This window comes from Lactuca serriola, chromosome 4 (genome assembly GCF_051521515.1).
Source record: "Lactuca serriola cultivar US96UC23 chromosome 4, Lser_US96UC23_V15, whole genome shotgun sequence".
NCBI lineage: Eukaryota > Viridiplantae > Streptophyta > Magnoliopsida > Asterales > Asteraceae > Lactuca > Lactuca serriola.
This window is the reverse complement of record NC_136411.1, coordinates 275,061,195-275,082,203: the sequence shown is the minus strand read 5'-3', so window position 1 is coordinate 275,082,203 and position 21,009 is coordinate 275,061,195. Positions and strand designations below refer to the sequence as shown.

General features: G+C 42.1%; 1 non-coding gene across 1 annotated transcript; it reads left to right on the top strand.

Moving 5' to 3' along the window:
- Positions 1–19,826: 19,826 nt before the first annotated feature.
- LOC145103568 (small nucleolar RNA R71) lies at positions 19,827–19,933 on the top strand. The gene has a single exon (XR_013706652.1). It is a non-coding gene; the product is annotated as a small nucleolar RNA R71 (small nucleolar RNA).
- Positions 19,934–21,009: the final 1,076 nt, after the last annotated feature.

The following is a 21,009-nucleotide window of genomic DNA, read 5'->3' as shown; positions in this document are numbered from 1 at the left end:
ATTAAACACCCCTTATAGATCAGCTTCATGAATGAGACCTACTAACGGTAAGACTGACCTTTTTACTTATACATATAAAATATATTAAACTTTTAATTTTATATAGTATAGGGTGTATTTTTTTACTTTTAAAATACTAGGCGGTTTAATCTATTAATAAATTATACTCTTAATTTAATTAACTTTAAACCATATGATTATGGATTTATTAATTCTCTTTTAATTAAACACTTCAATCAATTTAATAAAGTCCATAAGGTGCAATTGAACTATTCAAAGCATCAAGGTTATAAAAATTCAAAATTAAAAGCTATTTAATTAATTTTTAAGTTATGAACCCAAGAGTTGCACCTTTTTGAAACCTTTCAATTACTAGACGTTTTAGAGTTCAATATTTCAAATTAAAACCTTTTAATTAACCTTTTCAAATTCTAAAACTTAATTAAAAAACTCTTGAATTCCAAACTTGATGGAAAATTTTGTAACTCCTTAAAAAACTTTTGAGTTCCAAAACTTGATGGCAAGTTTTATAACTCTCTTTAGTCATAAAAAGAGACTTTCCAAGTTCCATAACTTGAGGGAAGGTTATGAAACTCTTCAAAGACATTTAGTTCAAATTTTAAACTAATAAAAGAATCATATAATTTTATCTTTTACTAATTTGAGCTAATTCAATTCATATGGCTAGATAATTTCAAATTCTACAAATAATTAGTTTTTTACAAAATCAAGTAATTATCTTAGAATTTTAGAATCATCATGTTATTGGATAGGGACAATCATTACCATATCAATAAAATCCAATTTTATGAGCCAAAACATTTAGTGGTAATGATCCTAATCCAAAACAGGCGAAAAACTTGAAAAAATTGCTATCTAATCATCCAACTTGTTAAGCCAGGCTGTGGACTCGTCGAGTTCATGGTCATGTGAGCAAACTCGTCGAGTCCAGCAGTCAGACAACAATTTTTTCAAGTTTTTCAACTTTGAACAATTAAACAATACATTTATATAACAGAAAACTACCCATGGCTCTGATACCACTATTGGGTTTTATGTACTCTAAAATTCCTATGGTACACATACAACCCTAATGCTTTGGATCTAAGTTTTATCTAGTTATACATGCAATAAAATTATCCAAAGTACAAAGCCTACAACTAGCATACAATTTGATATTTGAATCATAAAACTAGTAAGAAGATTACCTCTTTGTTGTAGCTTGTTGTATTTGGCCAATAAGAGCTTAGTGCCTCAAATGTTGCACCTCTAATGGAATCACAAGGCACCATGAACAATTAGAGGACTCGAGAGAGAGGTTTGGAGACACAAAATCAGCTAGGTCCTAATTAGAACACACAAGTGACGATTTTAGCATTTAGGGAATTACATATATAGTGTAAAATTCCAAGAGTCATATGTAAAACCTAATTCTTACACTTAGGCTTATGATCCAATAACCCATATGGGCTAACTCTTCATGGACTCTCACATAAACTTAGATCATCATGGATCAATATTCCAAACCATATGTATCACTGATCTACATAATTAGTCCCTGTTAATTTAATTAGTCTCTTTTGATCACTAAATTAATTCCGAATTAAATCTTGATCAATACTAATTAAGTAATGTGATATCTCTATTAATATAGTATACTTATAATATATTAGTAAATCATAAGTAACCTCTTTCTCAAATATCCATCCTATCTAATTGTTCTGGTGAATGTAACCCAAAAGGACCATGCTAGTCTCGGGTCAAGTACATTTAATTATAGTTATAGGCTTAGACACCTAATCCAACAAAAACCATAAGAAAAACTACAAATATCGTCTCTCTAAACTCTCTCTCTCTCTCTAAAATCTCTCTCTGTGTCTCAAATCTCTCCCAAATCTCTCTCAACCTTTTCATAAACACCGACATCATCCTATCCCTTCCTTTGTTGAAAACGACTCAAAATGGATGGAGAAAACCCAAAAGAACAATCTCATTTCGGAATACACTATTCATTTCCGGAGTCTCTCCTCTTAGTCTAGAGCCCTCTCAGTCCAGAATCCTTTCATTCTGGAACCCTCTTGATCAGAAATCCTCCTAGTCTGGAACACCTTCTCAAGAACTAGACAATCTCGCTCCGGAATACCCTCTCATCCGGGCAATTTCGCTCTGCAAACCTTCCGATTCAGAACCATCTTGTTTTGGCTTTGGTACCCTCTCAACCGGGCAATATCGCATGCTCCAGATACCTTGCAAGCTTCAGAAAATTTCGCACCGGACAGCTTCGCAAGATCAGAAGGGAGCCACTCCGGAAGCTGCTAATCGACTCTGGAAGTTACTGCTTGACTCCGGACCCCTCGCAAACACGAACCCTATTCCGGAGTTTTGACCATTTCGGACCTTTTTGTCATTTTAAGAGACTTTGACGCCGGTAATTTTCTTAAACTCGTATTTTTCATGACTTAGACCCTCTAAAATCCTATTTTATGCCAAATTTGAATGGTTGGAACACATATTCTTAAGATAATACCTAGGATCATATTATAAAGAAATCACCCACTTGGCCACTTGTGTACCCACTTGATTTGAGATTTACCTTCCCAAAGTAAATGTCACCTCTTATTACATCACCTTATCTCATTTCCTTCATATATAAACATGAGTTCGGTCATTTTTCAATCCTCACTTCCAGTGAACGAAAATTCTCCACTTTTGAGGAGGGGACGCTAAGGCGTTAGCTCAAAACTCATTTTGTCATCATATTGTAGTTTATTGGGAAACATGTAACACTATCAATAATGTAACCTTTTAAATTATATCTATGATGGTTGTGTTTGCTTTCATTACTATTACACATTTTTATGATACTATACATGAAGTCATCCGCCCCTAGATGTTTCCGCCATTCTGGTTTGGGGTGTGACAGATTGGTATCAGAGCGTTGTTTATAGTGAACTAAGTATATCGAACCATATAAGGATATACGAATTATAAATACAATGGGACTAAAACACTCTGACCAGGAGTTATACTTTTAAAATACGATAATATTTTATAAAAGTATAAGTAAAATCATACTCACTAGTTCAGTGACGTAACAGAAACAAAATAAAAAGTATTGAGATGAGTTGAACACTACGATTAGGCCTCGGAGTACCTAATCAGATCAAGGATGAATATAGCCTGATCAACTATATTTATCCAGGACGTGACCAACGTATGCCGAGGAATGGTTGTAGCGAACAAGTCTATAACTTACCAAAGAAACTCTAGAACCAAACAAAAAAGTTTAAAATACTATAGGAGTATTTTTATGATGCTATAAAGAACCGTAACAACAACATTTAAACCTGGATATTTACTAAAACTAGTAATCGTTAGGAACCTTCGCACAAAAATGAATTAAATCTTTCACATAAAAACTAAAAGATCCTTACTAGTGGGATTATAATTGTAGCGTGTATACGCCAAATATTATATATGATTAAGATAATATAGACTTAGGATTTGTAATACCGCTTTAAATCTTGTTCCTTGTTTGGTTGTGGGTTTTGAGTGGAGCTACTTATCCGACAGTCTGTTCGATCTCGATCATATGTAACATGTATACACTAGGTAATTATACAAGGACCCGGTATGGGCCACAATTTTATAAAAAAAAATTCTATTAAATTTTTTTTTTTTGAATTATACACTTCAATTTTGCATATATTTATCATATCCCTATTCTCGCACAGAAGCAATCGTAGGATTTCATATACCAGGAGACTCCTAGTTCCCTCACTAAGGGAATGATGGTTGGATCGTAGAGGATCTCGAAGAGGATCCCGAGGAAATAATTGAAGAAGACCCTGAAGACGAGTCAGTGGAAGAAAACGATGCAGAGGAAGAAGACAAAGAGGATGACCAGGAAGACAACGACTCAGAACCAGAGGTCTATAATCCACCACGAGCTGACCGAGACCCCGCTTATAGACAACACTTTCATGGCCCGATGCCTCGATGGGCAGTAGACTTGAGGAGATGGAGCCAAGAACAAGGACAGCGCCAACCCTATGGTATGGAAAGAGGTTTAATAACTTCAGTCAAGGGGGTTCAGCAGACAGGGCTCTATGTGTCACGATATGTCGCATCTCCCGACATGGAGAGCAAGCAAGGGCATCCGCTAACCTTATCATGGAGGTTGGCACCAACACCAAGGTCACCACAGTCCGTCTTCACCATTTGGATGAAGATCATGATCGAACACAAGATCATACTAAAACCCTTCAGAGGAAAGTCATCGCAACTCGAGCTGAGATAAGAGAATATCGGGAAAGTCAAGCCATAATGGAAAGGCATGTACTTGAGGCTGACCATCGAGTGAAAGAGATGCAGACTTCCATGACTACATCTCATGGCCCACGGCGGAGTGACCGTCACGAGTAGTTTCATATACTACTCATGTTTTGCTATAGACTAGGTGTTCCGAGTAGACGTCAGTACTACTCTTTTATACATATATATTCTACCCTATGATTAAGTGACTACACTATTCGAGGGTTCGTAATGCTGTCAAAATTTTCCTTACATTGATGTAATGTAGACCTATACCAAGGTCAAATTTTCCAAATGTTGTGTATTAAAAATTATATCAATGAAATTGTCATGCATTTTATTTCATTGGGAGTATTACTACAGGTTTCAAAACATTGATTGTAAAAATTATTTACTCATGGTAAATCTATGATTGCTTAGTGTATACATTGAAGTTATATGTAATTAAGGCACTATCGACTTAGAATTGGTGGACCCACCTTAGCTCATGTTCCATGTTTGGTTGTGGGCTTAAGGCAGACCCATTAAATTCAAAGGTCTATTCAAATCTTAATTACATACATCTTGTATACACCAAGTGATTCTAGAAGTACCTAGTATGGATCAAATCATAGGCTTTCACTTTAGACATCACTATTAAATTTCATAAGTTTATTTTGCATAAACTTCTATCATGAATTGGTTATCAAATTACTTTTAAGTCGAAACTTGATGCGTGTAGAAACTAATATAATTAGTTCAATAACACCCGACTTATAACCACTACTAAGGACTTACCATCATTTCATATTTATACTCTATGGCAGAAGGATGCTACCACGTAAATCTACCAGGCTTGTCAGCAACAGGTCAACGAATCTACTTTCGCCACCACCTCCACAGTTCGATCCTGCCATTTTCCAAGCCGTTGTAGCGGTTTCCATAACTCAAATCAGCACCAATGCTGCCAGTGGAGTAGGAAATGGTGCTACAAATTCTAACCAAGGATACAGTCAGGGACGCATAAGAGAATGTTCCTACAAATACTTCACAAATGTCAAACCCAAATCCTTCAATGGAAGCGGGGGTGTCATCACTCTAATGCAATGGTTCAAGAAAACTGAATCAGTCCTTGAAATCTATGTGTTCCCCGAAGCAAGCAAAGTCAAATTAGCAGCTTGCACCTTCTCCCACAGGACCCTTACCAGGTGCAATGGCCATGTCAATGCATTGACCCTCCCAGTGGCTAATTCCTTGAGCTTGGAGGACTTGAAGATCTTAATGTTAGGAGAATATTGCCCAAGGGGTGAAGTGCAAAAGCTGGAACAAGAACTTTGGGACCTCAAGATGACAAGTTCTGACATTGTAGCCTACACTGCCAGATTCAATGATCTAGCAATACTATGTCCCGGGATGGTCACCCCGGAGAGTAAAAAGGTAGAGAAATACATATGGGGACTATCCCCCCAGATTCAAGGGAATGTGATAGCTTCAAACCTGCTTACTTTCGAGAGTGCCAAACACTTGGCCAAGAGACTCATCGATCATGGAGTCCGCCAAGGCATAATGACCTCAGTCCTCAAGCAACTAAAAGGGGGCAACAAAAAGAGAAAATTCTGGAACAAAAAAGAAGGACCAAATAGCATAGCACCCCTCTAAGAAACAAGAAATTGTTGTTGTTCATGCTGCAACTTCCCCCGCCGTTCCAACGCCACTGAGACAGTATGCCGGAAACTTCCCCAAATGCAACAAGTACAACTTTCACCACACAAGCGCTTTTTGGTAAATTCACTACAACAACTCCAAAAGAAAGGGACATACAAACCGCTTTTGTAAAGAGCCAACTCAACAAAACACCCAGACCGCCAATATCGGGGTTAGTCGAGCCTACTATGATTGTGAGGAGACCGGGAATTTTAAAAGGGATTGCCCAAAGGCATAGAACACCAATATTGGCGGTGTGGGAAGAGTCCTGACAATAGGACACGAAGAAGCAGTTGAAGATCCCACAGTGGTTACCGGTACGTTTCTTCTCAATAGCACATATGCATGCATACTTTGTGATAGCGGAGCGGAGATAAGTTTCGTAAGCCACCAATTCAAGCACTTACTTAAACAAAATCCCTAATCACTCAATGAAATGTTTATAGTAGAATAAAGGGGGCCACAAATGAATTATAACGTATATAGGCTCAACTAAACAAAATCCCTAATCACTCAATGAAATGTTTACAGTAGAATAAAGGGGGCCACAAATGCATTATAACGTATATAGGCTCAACTAAACATTTGGGACTTCTTAAAATCATCAAACATAATACTAGCATGATTCCTAATTGCATTTACCAAAATTTTCTAAATTAACTCTAGCAATTTTAATGCAAAATTTTCAAATTTAACTTAAATTTTCAAAATTTCTAAAATTTCAACTAATGTAACCAGCCCCCTACCCCACAACAAAAAAGTAAAGAGAGAATTGGAAAAACTCCCCTAGGATAGTAATGGCGAGGGTGATCTTCAATTTAGCTCCATCTTCAATTGACTTTAGGCATGGGAACAGCTCATCCATGCCTCGGGTGTCAAACTCTCGTTTCGTACAACTCCAATTATAAGGGAAAAACTCTTGGAAATGCTAGGAAAGTGATATTCAAAGAAAAGAACCAATGTCCGTATCAAATGTGGTCAAATTGTGAACTTGAAAATAGAATTAACGAGTGGCTCATCGAGTAGATACGTTGACTCGTCGAGTTGTAGCGTGACTGACATAAAAGTCACGAAATTTCTCATGGACTCGTCGAGTCCATAAGATGCACTTGGCGAGTAGACCGATGTGTGGAAAAATTTGTATTCTGCCTAGGTCGTAAATGCCCAAAGCGCATCATCCAATTTGTCCGCCCAATCTTTTTCTATTATTCCCCACCGATTTCTCCAATATTCGTTCAAGTGCCATATTCGTAATTTCGGTTTGCCTATTTGACTGTGGGTGGTAAGGTGTTGAAAATCTATAGTGTACCGCATATTTTTTCAACTCTCTTGCTAGTTGATCATTAGCAAATGGGTTCCCCTATCACTAATTAATGCCTTAGGTACCCCAAATCTTGAGAATAATTTCCTTAAAACTTTGACCACAACCCTTGCATCGTTAGTTGGTAATGCTTGCGCTTCAGCCCACTTTGACACGTAATCCACCACCACTAGTATGTATTTGTTGCCTTTGGATGAAGGAAATGGTCCCACGAAATCTACACCCCACACATCAAGGATTTCACAAACCTGAATATTCACTTGGGGCATTTCATTCCTTGTCGATATATTACTCGTTCTTTGGCATGTAACATCCGGAATTTCAAGTATTAAAATTGTTCTTTTTATTTTGAGTTTTGTGGAAGAACTCGGAAAGTTGGTGCGTAGACTTGCCGACTAGGGACGCGATTTCTCACCCGGCTTAATGACCGGACTCGGCGAGTCGCAATGGTGGACTCGGCGAGTCTGCGCTGTTTAATGAAACCCTAATCCCTCAGGTTTGGGACCTATTAAAGGGGACTTATGGCCGTCATTTGTGCTCAACAGTCCCCAGAGCGAAATCCTAGTGAGCTTGAGCGTTTGGAGTGTGAGAAGGAGCCATTGTTGACCTTGGAGGTGTTATCTAGCAAGGGAAAGGAAGCTATAGCCAAAGGGAAGCAAGAGGATCAACTTCCTGAAGATCTGAGGTTCAGAACATCACGTTTGAGGTACTACATTTCGAACGATTTATGTTAAGGTGATGTTCATGTTGATTTAGGGCATATTGAGCCCTTTTGTGGCTAGATCTAGTGCTTCCTTGGTCCCTTAAGCGAATTAGGTCCTCGATCTGGACCCTTGGAGGTCCAGAGTGTCCCCTTGTCCAAGCTTTTTATGAATCCATGGATGTTTTGAGTTGGGATCCTTGTGCTTGAAGTCAAAACACCATTTATGAGTCATTAGGTGTGTTATGAACGCTAAGACTTGAACTTTACGTGATGAATAAGCTTGGAAGGACTGGATCTATGAGTTAGTGAAGCGGATCTGACCTCAGAAGGTCGTTTGGGGTTGTGCATGGAATGCACTCGCCGAGTCCATTCCCAGACTCGGCGAGTTGGTGCGGGTTGTTCAGTGATTTCGAACCAGGGGTTGAGTAACCGAGCCGGGTGAGTGACTCGGTGAGTCGAAAGGGACTCAGAGGAACCGGGTCCCCGTAGAAACTCGGCGAGTCCATGCCAGACTTAGTGAATTGAGTTGACCATTGACCTTTGACCAAAGTTGACCGGTGTTGACTTAATAGGGTTAGTCAACCTTAGTTGGGAAAGTGTTAATTAGAGATGTATTGTGTTATAGGAGGACTATAGCTCGGGAGATCGAGCACTACTGATTTCAGGGATTTTCGGGTTACCGAGATACGCGAGGTGAGTCTTCTCACTATACTTTACCTTGAGTAGGTAATCAGAGTTATGTGACAGAGTATTTGTATGTTGTATGTATGTTATGTGTTCTACTGCATTATTTCTATGTGATTTATGCTGTGCATGTTTATAGAGTTGGAACCGGAAGGTTCACAAAGTTAGAACTAGAGGGTTCTCAGAGTAGGGTCCATGGACCCACAGAGTTATAGCCTCGAGTGGCTAATATGTGCTATGTGTGGTATTTTAGGGAACTCACTAAGCTTTGTGCTTACAGTGTTTGGTTTTATTTGTTTCAGGTACTAGTGAGGATCGCAGGAAGGCGCCGGCCTGATCAGTACACACATGGGATTTTTATGTTATAAGATCTTGGGATTTTTTATATGATACTAATTCGAGTTTCAAACAATGATGTTTTTATGAATATTGAATGAATTGTGGTTTGTATAAAATGCGAAAAATTGTTTTGAAATTTACGGTGTTACAAGTTGGTATCAGAGTCTTGGTTTGAGGGATTCGAGTACACCTTCGGGTGTATTTGAACTCAAACTGAGGATTTCAGAGATATTTTAAAAAAGTGTTAAAGATTTTTGGAAAAACGCAGAGCAAAGTCGTGTGTACGATCAGTCTGCGCCCGAACGGTGATTTCCCAAGATACCCCTATATTATATGTTATGATATTGATATGATGTATTCTCATGCTAGAGTGGGCTAGGTACTCCTATTAGGACTAGAGTGGCCTGATTTGTGATGCCTTAGCCTAGGGAGAGGTGAGCTGCAATGAGATGCTTGAGAGTGAGTAGGTAGCAGCGAGGAGCTTATGAGAGATATGTTAGAAAGTGGATTATGCATAATAGAGTACTTGGAACTTGGGATCCGAAGAGGAGGACTTGGGGTGTATACCGAAACGGTGCGGACAGTAGTATTGGGCCCGTACTACTGGAAGCACCGAGGCGGTGAAAAGTCCAAGTAAGAATCTTCGGGATGCCAAGGATCAAGGAGGGATGAGTTATCGAGTGTGAGTATGCTCGAGAGAGTTTCTAATATATCGTATGTTGTTTTTCAAAGGTAGATCATGGTGAGGACACGTCTTATGCCAGAGAGCAGTGGGGCTAGTGATGAGGAGATCCGCCGGATCATCCATGAGGAGGTGGCTGCGGCCATCAGGGCAGAGATACCAGAGATGTTTGGGTCTATTAAGACAACGTTGATTGAGACTTTCGATGAGCGTTATGCTACTCTTTCTAAGGTTGTTGTTGCAGCGGCCAACGCAACTATTGTTGCTGCGAGGCCGCAAGGTGGTGATGCGTTGCTATTCCGAGAGTTCCGCAACACAAAACCGCCGGAGTTTGATGGGACACAGGACCCGGTGGCGGCTATGAGATGGATTTCAGACATAGAGGGGTGTTTCTTTACTTGCTCATCTCCTGAGTATTTGAGAGTACGGTTCGCGCTGAACTAGCTTCGCTTGGGAGCGAAGGACTGGTGGAAGTTTGTGACGGCACGCTATACGCCTGCTGAGCTTGCGGCAGTGAACCTCTCCATGTTCCGAGATGAGTACGTTCCCCAGGTGGAGAGGGAGCGTTTGGCCCAGGAGTTTCTGACCCTCAAGCAGGGTACCGAGTCTGTTACGGTGATTACCAGGATGTTTCATGAGAGGGCGATGTTCTGCCCTGAGCACGTGTCTACTGAGCAGGCATGTATGAGCCAATATTTGAGTATCTTGAGGAGAGACATTCGGGAGTTCGTGGTGAACTCCTCGTACCGGACATTTACCGAGCTTCAGGCAAATGCCCGGAAGAGGGAGATCGAGCTAGAGACTCAGGCTAGGGAGGAGGCGGAGTCTCAGGGGAGGGATCGGCGACCGGCACAGTCCCAGCTGGCAGCCAAGCGGGCTAAGCGCGCTGATCCCAAATCAGGGAGCCAGAAGGGCCGCACTTGTGGAAAGTGCGGCAAGGGTCATGATGGAGTTTGTAGAGTTGGATCTTGCTACAAGTGTGGCAAGGAGGGGCATATGGCCAAGGACTGCCCCAAGGGGTTTGCAGTGTGTTTTCACTGCAACCAGACTGGACACCGGAAGGCAGAGTGTCCGCAGTTACGGGGATCAGCTCAGGGAGCACCTCAGGGATCTGCCCCTGCCGCCATTAGAGCTACCGAGAGTCGGCCAGTGAAGGCCGAGGCGCCGAGGGCACGAGGGAGAGCCTTTCAGTTGACCGTGGAGGAGGTCCGCGCAGCGCCCGATGTCGTGGCTGGTATGTATTCTTTCATGTATTTATTTTGATGTTGAGTTATTATGCTTATATTATGTTATGCGTAGGTACTTTTCTTGTGAATTATGTACCTGCCTTGGTGTTATTTGACTCGGGTGCGAGTCGGTCTTTTGTATCTTTGGCTTTTAGTCAGCATATTAGTATTAGTCGTGAGGCGTTGAGTCGGCCTCTGAGAGTTTCCATAGCTGATGAGAGGGTGATATATGCCACAGAGGTGATCCGTGGGTGCGTATTCGATATTTTCGGTGTTGAGTTCCCGATTGATTTGGTTCCTATTGCGATGGGTGATGTATGTGTCATTATGGGCATGGACTGGTTGAGCAAATTCGATGCGGTTAACGACTGCGAGCGGCAGCTGGTGACAATACGAGACCCTAGTGGGGGAGTTCTTACAGTGTACGGAGAGGGTACACGTTCTGGGTCAGCGTTTTGTTTGGCCGCTAGGGTGAGGCAGTGTCTATAGTAGGGTTGTAAGGGCTTTGTGGCGTATGTGATGGATACACGGGTTGATTCAGAGAGGCCGAGGTCAGTTGAGGAGGTTCCGATAGTGCGTGAGTTCCCGGATGTATTTCCAGAGGAGTTGTCGGGTATGCCTCCCATGAAGCAAGTGGAGTTCAGTATCGATTTGGTTCCGGGGGCCGCGCCTATTGCCAAGGTGCCTTATCGCCTTGCACCTCCAGAGATACAAGAGTTATCCTCGCAGCTTCAGGAGCTGCTGGGAAAGGGATTTATTCGGCCGAGCAGCTCGCCGTGGGGAGCGCCTATCTTTTTTGTCAAGAAGAAGGATGGTTCACACCGGATGTGCATTGATTACCGGGAGTTGAACAAGCTGACGGTCAAGAACCGTTATCCGTTGCCGAGGATCGACGATTTGTTCGATTAGTTACAGGGAGCATCTTGGTTCTCCAAGATCGATTTGAGGTCTGGATATCATCAGGTGAGGGTGCAAGATGAGGACATCCAGAAGACAGCGTTCAGGACGCGTTATGGGCATTACGAGTTTGTGGTGATGCCTTTCGGGCTCACCAATGCCCTGATAGTGTTCATGGATCTCATGAACCGAGTGTGCAGGCCGATGTTGGATCGTTCGGTGATTGTATTCATCGACGACATTTTGGTATATTCGAGATCTAAAGAGCAGCATGAGGAGCATTTGAGGGAGATCCTCGGAGTTCTGAGATCGGATAGGCTTTATGCCAAATTCTCCAAGTGTGATTTTTGTTTGCGAGAGGTCCAGTTCCTAGGGCATCTCGTTAACCAGAAAGGGATATTGGTTGACCCGGCCAAAGTTGAGGCAGTAATGAGTTGGGAGGTGCCGAGGTCACCCTCCGAGATCAGGAGTTTCTTAGGGTTGGCAGGCTATTACCGGAGATTTATCAGGGATTTCTCTAAGATCGCAGTGCCACTCACCAGGTTGACCTGGAAGGGTGTCGCTTTTTCATGGGGCCCCAAGCAGCAGGCCTCCTTTGAGACGCTTCGCCAAAGGTTATGTGAAGCCCCGGTGTTAGCCCTCCCGGAGGGGATAGAGGACTTTGTGGTATACTGTGATGCGTCGATCTTGGGGTTGGGAGCAGTGCTGATGCGAAGAGGGCATGTGATAGCATACGCATCGAGGTAGCTGAAGCCTCATGAGATGAGGTATCCCAACCATGATCTACAGTTGGGGGCAGTGGTGTTCGCCCTCAAAATTTGGCGTCACTATCTATATGGGATTCGGTGTACGATATACACGGACCATAAGAGCCTGAAGTATTTGATTGATCAACCTAACCTAAATATGCGGCAGAGGAGGTGGTTGGATGTGGTCAAGGATTATGATTGTGAGATCCTATATCATCCGGGCAAGGATAATGTTGTAGACGACGCCCTGAGTCACAGGGCGGAGAGCGTCCCATTGCGAGATGTATGTTTGCGATTGACTATGATGGCTCTGGTGTTGGACACCATTCGTGGAGCACAGGCTGAGGCCGTGAGATCGGAGAACCAGAAGGGAGAGCGAGTTTTTGGATTGGTATCAGAGTTCGTTACCGATGGTCGGGGGCTTATGACATTTCAGGGGCGTATATGGGTACCGTTTGTGGGAGGGACGCATACCATTTTGATGGAAGAGGCTCATCGGTCAAAATTCTCGATCCATCCTGGGGCCACTAAGAAGTATTTCGACCTGAGGAGAGAGTATTAGTGGCCCTGTATGAAGAGGGGTGTTGCATGGTTTGTTAAGAGATGCTTAACCTGTCGTAGGGTTAAGGCCGAGCACCAGAGACCGCATGGTAATTTGCAGCCATTGGAGGTTCCCGAATGGAAGTGGGAACAGATTACCATGGATTTTATCACCAAATTGCCAAGGACTGCTAGGGGAGTTGATGCAATTTGGGTGATTGTGCACAGGTTGACAAAGAGCGCCCACTTCCTTGCTATCAATGAGAGCTCTTCCGCAGAGAAATTAGCAGAGATGTACGTGAGGGAAGTGGTATCACGATATGGAGTGCCGATCTCGATTGTTTCAGACCGAGATGTGCGTTTCACTTCCAGATTCTGGAAGAAGTTTCACGAGGAGTTGGGTACTAGGCTGCATTTTAGTACCGCATATCACCCCCAGACGGACGGGCAGAGTGAGCGGACGATTCAGACGCTCGAGGACATGCTTCGGGCATGTGTGTTGGACTTTGGGGGGGAGTTGGGACACGTATTTTCCCTTGGCAGAGTTTTCCTACAACAACAGCCATCATTCGAGCATTGGTATGCCACCCTTTGAGCTGTTGTATGGGAGGAGGTGTCAGACCCCCATTTGCTGGGGAGAGGTCGGGCAACGTGTTATGGGTAGCACAGAGATTGTGCTTCAGATGACAGAGCAGATACAGCGGGTCAGGCAGAGATTCTTGACCGCTCAGAGCCGCCAGAAGAGTTATGCGGATAGACGTCGATCCGAACTCAAGTTCCAGGTCGGTGATTATGTTCTCCTGAAGGTATCTCCTTGGAAAGGAGTGATCCGATTTATGAAGAAGGGCAAGCTAGGGCCCCTGGTATATTGGGCCATTCAGAGTGATCGCGAGGGTGGGCAGGGTAGCGTATCGCTTGGAGCTACCTGCGGAATTGGAGTGGATTCATAATACTTTCCACGTATCTCAGTTGAGGAAGTTTATAGCCGACGAGTCGGCGGTAGTGTCATTAGAAGACATTCAGGTGGATGCGAGCCTGAACTATGCGGAGAAACCAGTTGTGATTGTGGATCGGAAGATCAAGGTTCTGAGGAGCAAGGAGGTGTCTCTGGTACAGGTTCAGTGGCAACATCGGAAGGGGTCCGAGTTGACCTGGGAGCCAGAGTGTGAGATGCGGGAGCAGCATCCGGAGCTATTTCAAGAATGAGACTTCGAGGGCGAAGTCAGATTCAAGTGGGGGAGAATTGTAACATCCGGAATTTCAGGTATTATAATTGTTCTTTTTATTTTGAGTTTTGTGGAAGAACTCGGCGAGTTGGTCCGTAGACTCGCCGAGTAAGGACGCGATTTCTCACCCGGATTAATGACCAGACTTGGCGAGTCGTAATGGTGGACTCGGCGAGTGTGTGCTATTTAATGAAACCCTTATCCCTCGGGTTTGGGACCTATTTAAGGGGCCTTATGGCCATCATTTGTGCTCACCAGTCCCCAGAGAAAAACCCTAGTGAGCTTGAGCGTCTGGAGTGAGAGAAGGAGCCATTGTTGACCTTGGAGGTGTTATCTAGCAAGGGAAAGGAAGCTATAGCCAAAGGGAAGCAAGAGGATCAACTTCCTAAAGATTTGAGGTTCAGAACATCACGTTTGAGGTACTAATTTTCGAACCATTTCTGTTAAGGTGATGTTCATGTTGATTTAGGGTATATTGAGCCCTTTTGTAGCTAGATCTAGTGCTTCCTTGGTCCCTTAAGCGAATTAGGTCCTGGATCTGGACCCTTGGAGGTCCAGAGTGTCCCCTTGTCCAAGCTTTTTATGAATCCATGGAGGTTTTGAGTTGGAATCCTTGTGCTTGAAGTCAAAACACCATTTATGAGTCATTAGGTGTGTTATGAACACCAAGACTTGAACTTTACGTGATGAATAAGCTTGGAAGGACTGGATCTATGAGTTCGTGAAGTGGATCTGACCTCAGAAGGTCGTTTGGGGTTGTGCATGGAATGCACTCGCCGAGTCCATTCCCAGACTCGGTGAGTTGGTGCGGGTTGTTCAGTGATTTCGAACCAAGGGTTGAGTAACCAAGCCGGGTGAGTGACTCGATGAGTCAGAAGGGACTCAGGGGAATCGGGTCCCCATAGAGACTCGGCGAGTCCACACTAGACTCGGCGAGTTAAGTTGACCGTTGACCTTTGACCAGAGTTGACCGGTGTTGACTTAATAGGGTTAGTCAACCTTAGTTGGGAAAGTGTTAATTAGAGATGTATTGTGTTATAGGAGGACTATAGCTCGGGAGATCGAGCACTAGTGATTTCAGGGATTTTCGGGTTATCGAGATACGTGAGGTGATTCTTCTCACTATACTTTACCTTGAGTAGGTAATCAGAGTTATGTGAAAGAGTATTTGTATGTTGTATGTATGTTATGTGTTGTACTGCATTATTTCTATGTGATTTATGTTGTGCATGTTTATAGAGTTGGAACCGGAAGGTTCACAAAGTTAGAACCAGAGGGTTCTCAGAGTAGGGTCCACGGACCCACAGAGTTATAGCCTCGTGTGGCTAATATGTGCTATGTGTGGTATTTTGGGGAACTCACTAAGCTTTGTGCTTACAGTGTTTGGTGTTATTTGTTCCAGGTACTAGTGAGGATCGCGGGAAGGCGCCGGCCAGATAAGTACACACACAGGATTTTTATGTTATGAGATCTTGGGATTTTTTATATGCTACTAATTCGAGTTTCAAACAATGATGTTTTTATGAATATTGAATGAATTGTGTTTTGTATAAAATGCGAAAAATTGTTTTGAAATTTACGGTGTTACATGGAAAGCATCACATTCCCTTAGCAGCGTCTCTAAAGCTAGTAGGCCAATAGAACCCCACATCAAATACTTTTATTAATAGTGTATTACACCCCATGATGTCCTCCTGCAGGTCCATTGTGAGAATGCTCTAAGATGTCCCGACTTTCCTTGCCAAACACGCATCTTCTGATGATTCCATCTGCACAACTCCTAAAAAGATATGGCTCGTCCCAGAAATAATATTTAATTTCTGAGAAGAGCTTCTTCTTTTATTGATAAGTAAGGCCTTTTTGAAGGTAGTCGCCAGCCAAGTAATTTTCAATGTCTGCATACCATGGCTATTCATCCACGACCAACATCAAGTATTCTTCCGGGAAGCTATCTTCAATACCTATATTATCTATATCTTCCCTTTCTGGATTTTCTAACCTAGAAAGATGGTCAACAGCTACATTCTCCATTCCCTTTTTCTCCTTGATCTCGATGTCAAATTCTTGTAGTAAGATTACCTATCGGATCAATCTTAGATTTGCATCCTGCTTGGCAAACAAGTACTTAATAGCAGAGTGGTCAGTGAAACCAATAGTTTTAGATAAAATAAGATAAGGGAGAAGTTTTTCAAAAGCATACACCACAGTTCAAAAGCATACAACACAGCTAATAATTCCTTTTCGGTAGTGGTGTAATTTTCTTGGACGGGATTTAATGTCCTGCTGGCATAATAGATGGGTCGAAAGTGCTTATCAACCCTTTGGCCAAGCACGACTCTTAAAGCAAAGTCGCTCGGATCACACATTATTTCAAAGGGCAGGTTCCAATTCAGGGCGACAATGATCGGGGCATTAGTTAACTTTTCTTTTAAAACTTCAAATGCGGTTAAACACTCTTTAGAAATATTAAAAGGTGCATCTTTTAAAAGTAATTGAGTTAGAGGTTTAGTAATTTTTGAAAAATCCTTTATGAAACGGCGATAAAAACCTGTGTGTCCTAAAAAACTCCTAATGCCCTTCACATTAGTTAGTGGGGGTAATTTAGCAATTGTATCAATTTTTGCCAAATCCACATCAAGTCTCGCCTTGGATACTTTATGACCTAAGACTATGCCCTCTTTAACCATAAAGTGACATTTTTCCCAACTTAAGACTAGATCGGTCTTTTCACACCTAATAAGCATCAAGTCAAGGTTAGCGAGACAATCATGAAATGAAGAGCCAAAGATAGAAAAGTCATCCATAAATACTTCCATAAACTTCTCTATCATGTCATGGAATATTGCCGTCATGCATCTTTGAAAGGTCGTGGGCGCATTGCATAACCCAAAAGGCATGCGGCGATAGGCAAATTTCCCCCTTAGGCAAGTGAAAGTAGTCTTTTCTTGGTCAATTGGATCTATGGGAATTTTAAAATAACCCGAGAATCCATCTAAGAAACAATAGTAACTATGGCCAGATAATCGTTCAAGCATTTGATCAATAAAAGGAAGGGGAAAATGGTCTTTACGAGTGGCATCATTTAACTTTCAGTAATCGATGCACACTCGCCAATCAGTTACCGTTCGGGATGGTATGAGCTCATTCTTCTCGTTTTGACAACGTTCATCCCTCCTTTCTTAGGCACCACTTGAACGGGACTAACCCATGGACTATCGGAAATAGAATATATGATCCCTGCATCCAAAAGTTTGACCACCACCTTCTTTACCACTTCTTACATGTTCGGGTTCAATCGCCTTTGATGTTGCACTACCGGCTTTGCTCCTTCTTCTAGGTGGATCTTGTGGGAACAATAGGAAGGGTTAATCCCTTTAATGTCAGCAATGTTCCATGCAATAGCATTCGTTCTCTTTTTTAGAACTCGAACTAACTCTTCTTTTTCATATTTAGTAAGGTCATAAACTATATTTATAGGTTTTTGTTCACCTTCTTCAAGAAATTCATACTCCAGATGATTAGGTAGAATTTTCATCTCTGATTTCGTGTTTTCCATGCAAAACACGTCGAGTCTCGTGAGGGGACTCGTCGAGTCCATGGAAAAATTTGTGTTTGGTCGCTTTTTTTCAGACGGACTTGTAGAGTCAGAGGATGCTACTCGGCAAGTCAGGCTTCTACCACTTCTGTTTAATTCATTATATTCAGCTTCTTCAAGCAGTCTCTCTATCTCCACCAGATCTCTTTCAGCATCAAATTCATCTTCAAAAGTAATGGAAGACATGCTTGGTTTGTCTTCCTCCCACTCTTCCATTAACTATTCCAACATATCAACCGAGAACGTCGTGTCATCACTACACCTTGCATGCTTCATGTCTTGATCTATTCGAAATGTAACTGATTCTTCCCCCATTGGAAGGGTAAGTTTTGAATCTCTCATATCTACTATAGCACTTGCAATGTTAAGGAAGGGTCTTCCAAGTATAATCGGGACTTGAGGGTCCACTTCCATGTATAACACTATGAAGTCTGTGGGAAACAAGAATTTGATAACTATTACTAATAGGTCCTCACATATCCCCCTCAGAAATGTCACCGTTTTATTAGCCAAGTGAATTGCCATTCGAATTGGCCTTGGTTCCGAAGTTCTAATTTCTTGAAGAATGAGTATGGAATGAGGTTAACACTTGCCCCTGAATCAGCGAATGCATGGATAGTTGATAAATTCCCGAATTAGCAAGGCTAGGTCAAACTACCCGGATCACCTTTCTTCTTAGGTAATTTGTTCAACATGGCGGCTGAACAATTTTCATTTAGAACCACCTTCTGCACATCTTCCATCTTCTTCCTATTTGTAAGAAGCCCCTTTAAGAACTTGGCATACTTAGGCATCTGTGCAATCGCCTCAATGAAATACATATTGATTTGAAGGGCTTTGATGTGTTCTAGAAATTTTTTATAATAAATATCATGTTTATCCAGTTTAGCTCATCCTGGAAACGGAAATGGAGGCTGATATGGTTTAACAGGAGGCTTATTATTCTGTTCAGGTGGGAGACTCGTCGAGTCCATGTCTTCGACTCGGCGAGTCTCATCGGGTTTCTACGATTTTTGGTTTTCAGGCTCTTCCTCTTGCACCCTTTTCGGATCTTCCTTCTGAATAGGGGTCAGAGGAGTAATAATCTTCCCGATCCTAGTTCTTACAATGTTTATATGTGTTCCCTTCAGATTGTTTTTGGTATTACTAGGAAGCGTACCCGGTTGTCTCTCATTTATTTGTAGTGCAAGTCGGCCTAGCTGTTTTTCAGTGTTGAGGATGGAAGCTTGCCTATTTTTCATCAAAGATTGTTGCTCTTTTATCATGAGTTGTTCTCTCATTGCAACATCTGTTTCGTTGTGTCGCTTCTCGGACGCAACTGCAAGTCTTGTGAGCATATCTTCAAAGTCTAGCTTCTTCTCTTGCACGGGTTCCTCTTTTTGAAAGAAACCTCTTATCTTCATTTTTATATTTCTCCTCCTTAGCCTTTTTTTACTCATCATAAGGTAGCCATTCTTTCTTTGGTTTTCGCCAATCTACATTGTATTTATCACCACTCGAGTAACATACTTGAGCTTTCTGGATCCCATTCTCGTCAAGATCCCAATCCTTTGTAAGGTGAGGCCCGTTACAATTTTCACACCCCACTCTAATGACATGGATGGATTGGTCCATCTTATTCATCCTTCGCACCATATTCTCCAATTTGGCCATCGCAGCTGCCAAGCTATCATTCACAGAGTTCACCACCCTTCGAGTCGAGTAATGTCTTGGATTATGATATTCTCTAGAGTGCTTAGAGAATTTTTCAATGAGTCTTTTAACTTCAGCCGGATTTTTCTTCGTTAATGGGACTTAAGAGTCTAGTAGTTGTCTAGTGGTGACATTTACTCCATCATAGAAGGTTGACACTTCTTGTTGCACGTTGAGGTCATTTTGTGGGCAATTCCTTAGTAAACCTTTGTAGCACTGCCATGCTTCGAATAAAGACTCTCCCACTTGTTGCTCAAAATTGGCAATGGCCTTATTGAGTTTAGAAATTTTAGATGGCGGGAAAAATTGTTCCAGAAACACCTAACGCATCTTAGCCCATGTAGTAATCTCTCCCGGTGGTAGTGCTTTTCGCCAATCCTTTATAGCCCCTTTAAAAGTGACAGGGAGCATCCTCAATAACACCGTCTCACTAGGTACATTTGGAATGTTGAAGTAGTCGGTGATGTTGTTAACTTCATCAAGATGCTTGTATGCATCTTCATAATCCTTTCCGGTGAAAGGAATCTCCTTCAATGCCATAAGGATGTGCCCCTTAAGTTCAAACGTGGCAGTGGAAGGTATGGAGGGTTGCACAAGCCCCAGACCGGTGTCGTCTCGAATCCTATTTTTGTATGCCTCCATCGAGAGGCTGGCAATGTCGGCCATGGTGTTGTCGGGTTCTTTTTTGTGATCACTCTCTTCAAAATCGGTAAAACTTTCCTCCTAATCGGTCTCATACTCGTTGTCTTCTTTCGTGTTGTTGGATTCCCCCATTTTCATTCCCTTCTTCTTGCCAAAAACCGATCTAAGACTCTTAAAAGGCGACTTCTTTGGAGTATCTTCTTCGGTCTTGTCCTTGTTCTTGCGAAACAATGATTTTGGGTTTTCAAGTGGTGGAATCAATGATGAATTTTATTCACGGGTCATAAACAATCTGCAAGAGACAGAAAAACAGACGTAAAAAGAACAAAATAAACTGGAAAATTGCCTTGAACTCGTCGAGTCGGTGCGAATGAACTCAGCGAGTTCAAGGGTAAAACAAAAAAAATTAAAAAGAAATTTCTAAAAGAAAAGAAACTAAAACTTAAATCTAATTAAAACTTCTCCTAAAGTTGTAACTTCATGCAAGAAAATCTTACACAAAGGATTGATAACACTAGCAATTAAAATTAATTTTAGAATCGTTCCCCGGCAATGGCGCCAAAAACTTGATGTGCGTGGAATGCATTAGTTTTAATCCTACTTTTTAATATAAATTAGACACACAAAAGGCAGTGTACCTGTCGATTGGTGGTAAAGTTTAGGAAGCAAGGTATCGAACACAGGGAACGACAATTAAGCTATGTTGGGTATAATAG